General features: G+C 70.3%; 3 protein-coding genes across 4 annotated transcripts in view; 1 reads left to right on the top strand and 2 right to left on the bottom strand.

Annotated features, from left to right (window-relative positions):
• LOC116836046 (uncharacterized) overlaps window positions 1–4,332 on the bottom strand; it is a 441,820-nt gene that overhangs the window by 151,386 nt on the left and 286,102 nt on the right.
• Window positions 1–4,332, top strand: part of LOC116836047 (uncharacterized) — a 445,785-nt gene that overhangs the window by 190,904 nt on the left and 250,549 nt on the right.
• LOC116824745 (uncharacterized) overlaps window positions 1–4,332 on the bottom strand; it is an 864,335-nt gene that overhangs the window by 718,110 nt on the left and 141,893 nt on the right. The window lies entirely within an intron of this gene.

Genomic DNA, 4,332 nt, shown 5'->3' with positions numbered 1-4,332 from the left:
GGGGGTCCGGGCTGGCCCCTGGGGTGTGTGTATTTGTGCGTGTGGGGGGGTCCGGGGCTGGCCCCTGGAGTGTGTATTTGCTGTGTGTGTGGGGGGGGTCCGGGCTGGCCCTGGGAGTGTGTGTATTTGTGTGTGGGGGGCGTCCGGGCTGCCCCTAGGAGGTGTGTATTTGTGTGTGTGGGGGGTCCGGTGGCCCCTGGGAGTGTGTGTATTTGTGTTGGGGGGGTCCGGGCTCGGCCCCTGGGAATGTGTGTATTTGTGTGTGGGGGGGGGTCCGGGCTGGCCCTGGGAAGTGTGTTTGTATATTGTGTGTGGGGGGGCCCGGGCTGGCCCTGGGAATGTGTTGTTTTTGTGTGGGGGGGTCCGGGCTGGCCCTGGGAGTGTGTGTGTGGGGGGTGTCCCCGGTCTCACAGGTGTGCCCCCTCGTGGCCCCCTGCGGTCCGTGGGGGGTGCCCCTTTCAGGGCGACAGCCCTTCTCGGGGGTCCTCTCTCTGGGGGTCAGCCCCCCACCTCCTGGAGCCGCCCCTCTGAGCCTCAGCACATTGGCTCTGCGGGGCCCCCCGCAGCGTCCCCTTGCTGTGGACCCCCGAAGAGGTTCCTGGCCCCCCCGTTCTCTAGCCACAGCGACTCTCCTCAGCGTGACCACGGGGGGGGTATTGAGAGCTGAACCCGGCACAGGAACCCCCTGCAGCTGGGGGGTCTGCCTGCTCCCCCCTCCAGCCCCGAGCCCCCTGCTTCCCAGGCTGGGCCTCCGATATCCCAGCCCCCCCGGCCATTGGCTCTCTCCAGGGAAACAGGGTCGTTAAACTGGCCTGGGGCCTTCTCCCCTCTCAGCCCCCCTCTGGCCGGGCGGGTCACTGGGGCCCCTCCCACAGCCCATTGCCCCCCCGGCCAGACCCGTGCTGTGGCCCCTGAGCCGGGGTCTCCGGGTCCCTCCCCGGTCCTGTGCCCCAATAAACTCTCTCTTCTCCTCCCCTGGGGAAACTGAGGCCCACTCTCTCTGGCATGCAACCCCTGGGAAACAAACGGGAACCCCCTGCTTTCATCACGGGGGGGTGGCCCAGGCTTGGGTGTTGTGTGTGTGTGTGTGTGTGTGTCTGGCCAGGCTTGGGGGTGTGTGCTGTGTCTGGCCAGCCCCGGGGGGTGTCGGCCGTGTTGTGTGGGGGTCTGGCCCAGCCCCAGGGTGTGTGTGTTGGGGGGGGGGTCTGGGCCCGCCCAGGTGTTGTTGTGGGGGGGGGGTCGGCAGCCCAGGTCGTTGTGTGGGGGGGGGGCGGCTGGGGCCCTGGGAATGTCTGAGGGGGGGTCTGGCCCGGCCCCAGAGTGTGTGTGGGGGGGGGCGGGGGTCTGGGCTGGCCCCTGGGAATGTCTGTGTGTGTGTGGGGGCGGGGGTCTGGTCCGCCCAGAGTGTTGTGTGTGTGTGTGTGGGGTCTGCTGGCCCCTGGGAATGTCTGTGTGTCGGGGGTCTGGTCCGGCCCCAGAGGGTGAGAATGTGTGTGTGTTGGGGGGTCTGGGCTGGCCCCTGGGAATGTCTGTGTGGGGGTGTCGTGGCCCGGCCCCAGAGTGGTGAGATGTGGTGTGTGGGGTCTGGGCTGGCCCCTGGAATGTCTGTGTGGGGTGTCTGGTCCCGGCCCCAGAGGTTGTGTGTGTGTGGGGGGGGGGTCTGGGCTGGCCCCGGAATGTCTGTGGGGGGGTGTCTGGTCCGGCCCCAGAGTGTGTGTGTTGGGGGGCGGGGTCTGGCTGGCCCCTGGGAATGTCTGCTGTGTGTGTGTGGGGGGGTTCTGGTCCGGCCCCAGGTGTGTGTGTGTGGGGGGGCCGGGGTCTGGGCTGGCCCCTGGAATGTCTGGGTGGGGTCTGGCCCGGCCCAGTGTGGTGTGTGGGGGGCGGGGGTCTGGGCTGGCCCCTGGGAATGTCTGTGTTGTGTGGTGGGGCGGTCTGGTCCTGCAGAGTGTGGTGTCCGGCCCCTGTCCGGCCCTTGGTGAGAATGTGTGTGTGTGTGGGGGCGGCTCCCCCTGGGGGGTCTGCGCCAGCCCCAGGTGTGGGGGGGGCACGGAGGGAGGTCTGGCCTGGAGCATACAAGGGAGCGGTGAGGTGCGGGACACAGCCGGGGTCATGGCCATTGTGTGGTGGGGCCAGTGTGGCAGAGATGTGAGGGCCAGGGGGCAGTGGGTGGAGGCTGTGGGGCAGAAGTGTGGGGGGTGGGCAGAGGCTGTGGGGCAGGGGCAGCGTGGTGGGGGTGAGGGGGGCCAGATGGGGTGGGGGGGTGTCGGTGGAGGTGTGGGGGCCGCAGCGCGGGCAGTGGGTGGAGGCTGTGGGGCAGAAGTGTGGGGGTGGGCAGAGGCTGTGGGGCAGGGCAGCGTGGGGGGTGAGGGGGGCAGATGGGGTGGGGGGGTGTCTGTGGCGGAGGTGTGGGGGGACAGCGGAGGCTGTGGGGAGAGGCGGGCAGGCTGGGGCTCACGCTGTCCCTCGCCCAGACCTGAGCACCAGCGAGGGCCCCAACTACCTGACGGCCTGTGCGGCCCCCTCCAGCTCCCCCAGCGCCACTTTGCGCCGTCTGCGGCTCTCCCCTCCACTACACCTGCGTGAGCTGCGGGGCGCGTTACTGCTGCGTGCGCTGCTGGGCACCACCAGGGACCCGGTGAGCCCCGCCGCCCCCCAGGAACCCCGGGAACCCCCCAACCCAGCGGCACCTCTGCGCCGTCTGCGGCCTCCCTCCCCACTACACCTGCGTGAAGCTGCGGGGCGCGTACTGCTGCTTGTGCGCTGCCTGGCACCCACCAGGGACCGGTGAGCCCCCCGCCGCCCCCCAGGAACCCCCGGGAACCCCCAACCCCCGGCCACCTCTGCGCCGTCTGCGGCCTCCCTCCCACTACACCCTGCGTGAGCTGCGGGGCGCGTTACTGCTGCGTGCGCTGCCTGGGCACCCACCAGGAGACCCGGTGACCCCCGCCAGCCCCCCAGGAACCCCCGAGAGCCCCCGGGAACCCCCCAACCCCAGCGGCCACCTCTGCGCCGTCTGCGGCCTCCCTCCCACTACACTTGCGTGAGCTGCGGGGCGCTTACGTTATGCTGCGTGCGCTGCCTGGGCACCCACCGGAGGACCCGGGTGAGCCCCCCGCCGCCCCCCAGGAATCGCCCGCCAGCCCCCGAAGAAGAAAGGCCCCCGAGAGCCCCCCCCCCGGGCAGCCGGAGAACCCAGGAGCCCTGGCTCCCAGCCCCCCCTGCTCTGACCCACCAGCCCCCACTCCCCCCCCGGGCAGCCGGAGAACCCAGGCGTCCGGGCGCTCACCCTGGGGTGCAGCCCACGGGCAGGGCTGGCTCCTTCCTGCAGCGTCTCCCTCCGGCTCCCCCTGCAGCCCGGGGTGGGAAGCTCCCGGCGGCATCTCCCGCGGTGGGCGGGGCTGGGACGGGATGTGCCCCCCCCGGGCTCCCGCCTGCTCCCCACCTCCCCGGGGGGGTTCGACCCCTGCTCTGCCCCAGGCCCCACCTCTTCCCGCTACCCCCCAGCGCCTCCAGCCTGCCGCGGAACAGCTGATCGCGGCGGGGGGGGCGCTGATGTGGGGGGTGACACCTGGGGGGCCGCCAGCCCCAGAGCACCCCCAGCCTCTGAACCCAGCAGAGGAGGCTCTCTGGGCCCTCAGGTCTCACCCTTTATCTAGGGCTGCATCCAGGGGGGCTCTGGCTGCTCTGTCCCCCCCTCCAGAGCCCCCATATCATCTCCCCCAACAGCGTCCCGTGCCCTCCGTCCCCAGTAAACAGGTCGGGGTCCCTCCCCTCCCCCCGACGGCCAAGCTGGGGTCCCCCATCTCCGGGCCGTTGTCTGGGGTCCCGGCTGCCAGGCCGCACCTGGTCCCCTGCAACCACCAACTCCCTCTGCCATCACCTGGTTACACACAGACGCCCACGGCCCGCAGGGGAAACTGAGGCAGGCCTCGGTCTCCCAGCAAAACATGAAGACCCCACCCCCAGTTTCGTCCCAGAATCCAGACACCAGCACTCAAGGAAAGGGGAGGTCGGGGCCGTCTGGGAGCCAGGTTCTCCGATGTCCGTCGTGAGCTGGGATTTGCTTTCTTGCAGGAGCGGGACGTCCCCCGTCACGGTTTGACCGTAGAAATTGGGCGTTGAGCGTTCCCGTCCCACGTCCTTTCTCGCTCCTGGGATTCCAGCCTACGAGCTCCGGTGTCACCAACTCCTGCAAGGTCTCAATCACGGGGCAGGGAGGGGGACGCTAGGGGCTGTGTGGGGGCAGGGGGTCGCTCAGGGGGGTGTGCAGGCAGGGAGTAGCTAGGGGCTGTGTGCAGGCAGGGGGTAGCTCAGGGTGCAGGGAGGGGTAGC

This window comes from Chelonoidis abingdonii, chromosome 11 (genome assembly GCF_003597395.2).
Source record: "Chelonoidis abingdonii isolate Lonesome George chromosome 11, CheloAbing_2.0, whole genome shotgun sequence".
NCBI classification, from domain to species: Eukaryota; Metazoa; Chordata; order Testudines; family Testudinidae; genus Chelonoidis; species Chelonoidis abingdonii.
This window is presented reverse-complemented; position numbering and strand designations above follow the sequence as displayed.